We start from the raw sequence: 5884 nt of genomic DNA, 5'->3' as shown, positions 1-5884 counted from the left end.
TTTTGCATCAATAAGACTTCTCGAGATCGCGTATTTCTTCCTGTTTCAAGAACGTATATCGTCAGAATACGCACCGCATCAAAACGAGATTTAAATATTCTTACTTAAATATATCATTGCTCGTCCTACGGAGGTGCAAAGCTTGCCCTTCGAGCCCTTTATCGCCCTACCAGCCTCCTTTTCTTTTTCGCGCCAGTGGTGTAATCAAAAGTTCATTTCGTTGCAAACGGCTGCCAATCAAGCTTTTCTGTGCTAACTTTTGTGCACAAAGTGGAAATTACGTAAACGTGGAAGTTTCACTAACCAAAATTCACCATTGTAGCTTCTCCTTCAGGATATGAGAGATACAAAGTAGTTCGCTTTTTAAGTTTTTCTTTTTTTTTTTTTTTTCTTTTTCTCTCTCTCACGCAACGTTCAAGTTCCGTACGTTTAACTAAACTTACTTTTGTTGTTGTTGTTGTTGGTCTTATTTTTTTACTTGTTTGTTTTACTCTTTTTTTTTTTTTAAAGGTCTGCTTCTATCGTTCCTTTTTTTAATCGTTTTATATTTACACGTTATATATATTTATATACTTCGTCATCTAACGCGTACTACACACGCGAGAAACAACGGCAAGACGCACACAGAAACATATCTCTTCAGTTAACTTCGTCGATAATTATTTGCTCGTTATTCTTGGCAACGCAAGATACCAACGAAACAACCGCAACGATCTCTACCTCACTAATTTCATTTAATTATCTGATTACGCCACTATATATTTTACAATATAATTGCAATCGCGAATGGTCGGTCCCTCGTCGTTGTTGTTGTCTTCTCTCTTCTTTTTTTTTTCTCCCCCCTTTTTTTTAAATTGTGCAGGGCACACAGAACTTGGAACGTTCTATCGTGACAATAATATCTCGAAGTTTGATGGTTAATTTACGCTATGACGCTTCTTTAGTTGTTAGTACTAACATTGCCGTGTGTTCTTCTTTTTTTTTTTTTTCTGGGATGTCGTCGGACATCGGGTACCGTTAATTGCCAGTGGTGGTTCCTCGATTTTCTCCAATCGTTGCCGCGAGTGTTTTTGTCCACTTTATTTCACACGCCAACATCCACCGCGAAGAACGATAGACGCCAAAGATGAACCACCACATGGCGCGAAAGTAGCAACAAGAATCAGATGACTAGTAAGACTGACTAAACGATATAACGTTAAAATTAATCAAGTAATAAAGATCCTTGTCGCTCCTGCGTGTAGGAACCGTGTACCGACATACTACCTGCGTACACGTTGCACGGTGACGTCGTTCTCTACAAATTTTGGCCAATTCCGTGCTCGTCACTCCAACGTCTGATCTATCCACTTTCACGTTGAATGCCTCTCTTCAGCAACGTTGTTGTCAGGTGACTGTGGTCAAAGGGGAAGTTTTCTCGCTGATTCTAAAGAGAAATTGTAAATGTTCGAATGGAATGGAAATGTCGTGTCAGTTCGTCACCGTGCACGTTTATCCGGGGTAATATCCTACATATCTGGTGTGTGGTGGTGACTAACCTGTCCGTGTGTTTGTTTGTGTGCCAGCAGGTGGCCTGTGACGTTGTGACCGTGTTCTCGATCGGAGTCGCCGTGCCATGTCAGTCTCAGTCAGTCGAATCGGTCAATCGTTCGATCGATCGGCCAATCGATTAGTCAATCAGTCGATCAGTCACGACTCCTTGGTCAGCCTCTTGATCAGTCATTCTGTGTCTGTCTCGGTACCTGTACACACCTGTGCCCACCACCCATTTGCTCCTCTCGCAAGAAACGGCTTTCCCCAATCTGCTCCCCCCCGGACATACACTACGACGTACACTATACATACATATGTATATTACCATACACACACACACGATGCTTCCTATTACTTTTCTCTCCCCCTCCTTTTACACGACCGTGCTCGAAGAGAAGAGCCAGAGAACAGCAACACCTCCTCGAACGAATCCATCCACTTTGCGCGTGCACCGTTTTCCACCTACGGGGGTCGCCGTGCTTGGTCCGTAACGACGTTTAACCCGTAAGGGGGATACAAGTGACAACAAGCGCCGTTGATTGTCAATTTGTGGGCGCGTCACATTGTGGCTCGTGATATACTTATTACGTATGTTAGTGAAACCGATTAATAAGAGAGAGAAAGAGAGAGAGAGAGAGAGAGAAAGAATGAGAAGAGTCGTCGTCTCCTTGATGATGATCGTCCAGGCCAGCCTTTTAAAAAAAACTCCTGTGGAGCAACTCGGTGAGAAATTATCGCCGGAACGGCAATGGAAACGGAAACGAGGAATCGTCGTGGGAATGATAAAAACGCTCTCGATCTCGCGTTTCGAAAATATTCGAGAGAGAAATAGAGAGACTAGGGAAACGACTATATATATATATATGTATATGTGTGTGTGTGTGTGTTTGTATATCTCATCGTTCAGAGTTGGACTGAAACTCACCGTGTATGTAGTAAAGAGTAGCGAAGCGGAAACACGCGGAGCATCGCCGATCGAGCACTTTTGTGTATGTCTCTATGTGTTCCTTGGACTGAGCTGTAAAACGCACCGCTACCTTCTCTCTTTGTTTCTCCGTATTGTGTGTACATATATATATATATTTAATCCGATTTCTCTCACGACAATATCACTTCGTAATTATTTGTCATAAATGTCAGCAGGATCTCGTGAATGTCGTATCGATCGGCTCCAATTGTATCTTGGATCCTTTTGGAGCCGTTGCTGCAATAATTGGGACACCGGGCAAAACCGGAAGATTTATAAACGAACAAAGATCGTCCCAGTGTACTTTCCACCACGGGGTTATCGAGCCGAAGTCGTAAGCATTTAACAGACGCGTTAGATTGAAATCGAATCCGACAGTCACACGTCATTTTACAAAATTTTGCGGCAAAGTTAAGTAGAGATTTGAATTTCAATGGAAAACTTAACCCGAATTCGAGTGAACCAACTGACGGCGTAATCGGATCAATTTATGATCTGTTAGATTTGTTTATTCCTGAATCGTCTTCGATCATTCCGTTTTCAGAAATCGGTCGTATCTTTTGTCAATATGTTCCCGCAATGGAAAAGCCGCTTCGCTGCTCTTTATTCTGTATGATATACACTGTGTGTCATCGTCCGTGGCATTGTACGTGGCAACGCAACTCTGACATGTAACACACGAGCCACCTTATCTCTCTGTTTCTCTGTATGTGTGTGTAATATATATGTGTGTATATATATATATATTACATAACATACCTGTGTGTGTATATCTGTGCATGATGTGTATGTACATGAAAAGTATGCGTACGCGAGCCGTGCGATCTAAAACTGATAAGAGAAACCATAGGGGTATAAACGTAGTTACCACGATCTTTCAATCGCTTTCAATTTACCAGCGATTCAAGATAAACGAGTGACGACGACGAGAAACAGGAAATGGATCAATTTTAGATCGCAACGAATTCTTTTTTTTTTTTTTTTTTTGTGGACCTCTAGCGTAAGAAATATTTCGCGAACAATCACACTAAACTAGCCGTTTAAAAGAGTGGAAGGGAAAGAAAAGGAAACGAAGGTGAAAGGGACGAAAGTGTGTTCGTCCAGCGGGACAGAATCAGCGGTACCTTTATTGTATGTATAATACTAGCGCGCCCAGCGACTTCTTTATTCATCGACTGAGAATCGATTTTTATCGGCTCGCTATCGAGATCGCTGTCAGCGTCGCGAAGCGCCTGTTTATATGTAGATAAAAAGAAGAAAGGAAAAAAAAAAAAACGCGCACTATAGTGGCTATAGTGCCAGCTCTAACTGAATAAATAATAGAGGGGGGAAGAGGGACCTGCGTGTAGGAAATGGGAAAACCATTGAGGGGGGGGGGGGGAAGAATAATAGAACGAGATGAATGCCAGAGAGATGTTCTAGAACGAGTGAACGAAAAAAAAATAAAAATAAAAATAAAAAATAAAAGAGGATACGCGGACCGAGCGAAATGGTCAGAATGGTCCCGGCTTTACCGTTGTAAATTAAAGATAAATATAATGGTGTAAAGATTACCAAAAAAAGGAACCAAAAACAAAAAACATAAAAAAACAAAAAAAAAAATAAAAATAAAAAGACAGAACTGGAACAAAGGAGACAAAACGAGTTTAGAGAAAAACGAAAAAAAAAAAAACGATACATAAGTAGCATTTTTTAATGACTTTGTGATAACGTTGTATCGTACATAGGATTGGATTAGAAGTCGCTTTTTAAACGTGTGTATGATGATAGTGATAAGCGTTGACGACGAGAAAAGCTTAACGATGAAGAGGGATTCTCGATGTGAAAGAAAATCGTGATCGTAAGCAGGGAAACAAAACGAAATTTTGTTCATCAGGTGAGAAACACTTCACTAGCGTGCACGCGATCATTCCTATTTTCTTTTTCTTTTTTTCTTTCTCGGCTATCCTCTTTGTACCGAGCAGGTACTTGCAGTTCAGATTTTTTTAACCATGATTCTATCAGCCGTGTTCGATACCTGTATTAACAGATAGAAGGAGAGAGAAACAAATTGTACGTGTGAATATATTAAACGATGAGAAGAGGAAAGAAGAAAATTGGAAAACACTGAGGAAAAAAAAAATCATTTACGATCGTCGGCGTGGCGATCATGTGACGGATAGATCACGTGATTGTAGAAGAATTAATCTTGAGTCAGTAACCATATTTTGTTACATTGAATAACGACAAATGTAAAATGATTTTACGATGGAAAATATGAAAGGGAAACCATGTACTGTTGTTAGCTTTGTTCTTTTGTCTGCGTAGTGTTTAAGTTTTTAGAAACGACGTAGAAAGCGAGTTAGGATACATATTTGTATACGTATTCTGCGAAGAATTTGTAAGTTTTAAACGATTCTCAAGGGTTCAGAAATTTCTACACGGAGATACGTCGTTACTGATGCAAGATTAACTCGTCATCGGCGTCATTGTAAGGTACTTAATTTTATCGTTAGCTTCGAGAAGCAATGCGATGTTCTGCGTTGAAGAAAAGCAGAAACGAGAAATAGAAAACGAAATGAACTGGATGAAGAGTCCAGAATTTTGATAGCTGGTAATTTTAACAGAGGGAAGCTAATACAGCCTCTATGTTCCTGCAATATCCTTCGTCATCGTCGATTCGTCAAAGACTTTACGCAACGACAGTACGTCCGTGGTGTCGCGTTCGTTATTTAGAAATTTGAAAAAGTCATGACACGATGAATCGATCGAACATCGTAAGCTCTCCTTCTGGACGAATAGAAAAGAAATATCCAAAAGCACAAGGAGAAGAACGGATGCAGCAAAAAAGAACCTCGTCTTCGAATCCCGAGTTTATATTTAAGTTTCGAATCGTTCGACTTGGATTGAATCCGATTGCTTGTTTTAGACGAGGTCTGGATGAATTTTACGTAGCCTCGTAAGATCATGTCGACAAGACAAAATTCCAATGATATGATCAAACTATTTTTTTATGTCGAATTACCGAACTCGACTTGACCGAATGATGAAAAACGTTAACGACCGATTTCTAGAATCGGAGGAATGACTGCTAAAATGTTAGTGGTCAACGTAGAATCGCAGATTAGAATAATAACGTAAATTAATCGCGTGGATTTGTCTTGTGGGTATGAAAAAGAAAAGAAAAAAAAATTCATTCCTTACACGTATCGAAGAATGAAAATCAAGGGGTGGATGGGTGATCATGACTGGCTCATTTTCTTATCACTCGTATCCACTAATCGGCCTTTCCATCATTTCCTCCATTTTCGCTTCTTTTTTTTTTTTTTTTTTTTTTTTTTTTTTTTTTTTTTTTTTTTTTTTTTCAAAAAAAAAAAATTAATTTTTTTAAAAAATTTTTTTTTT

The 5884-nt window shown here is 39.7% G+C and overlaps 1 protein-coding gene across 14 annotated transcripts in view; it reads left to right on the top strand.

The window, feature by feature from the left end:
* The window catches only part of LOC122533834 (CUGBP Elav-like family member 2), a 56593-nt gene extending 51845 nt beyond the window's left edge, over window positions 1-4748 (top strand). For 13 of the 14 annotated variants that reach the window (XM_043663919.1, XM_043663920.1, XM_043663917.1 and 10 more), the window contains one exon: window positions 1566-4748. The gene's annotated coding sequence lies outside the window, so the exon portion shown is untranslated. The remainder of the gene's footprint in view (window positions 1-1565) is intronic. The other variant, XM_043663918.1, reaches the window with a different exon arrangement.
* The last annotated feature ends 1136 nt before the right edge of the window (window positions 4749-5884 follow it).

This window comes from Frieseomelitta varia, unplaced genomic scaffold (assembly GCF_011392965.1).
Source record: "Frieseomelitta varia isolate USP_RPSP 00005682 unplaced genomic scaffold, Fvar_1.2 scaffold_556, whole genome shotgun sequence".
In the NCBI taxonomy this organism is placed as follows: Eukaryota; Metazoa; Arthropoda; class Insecta; order Hymenoptera; family Apidae; genus Frieseomelitta; species Frieseomelitta varia.
Note: the sequence above shows the minus strand (reverse complement) of the source record. Positions and strands in the feature narration are given on the sequence as shown.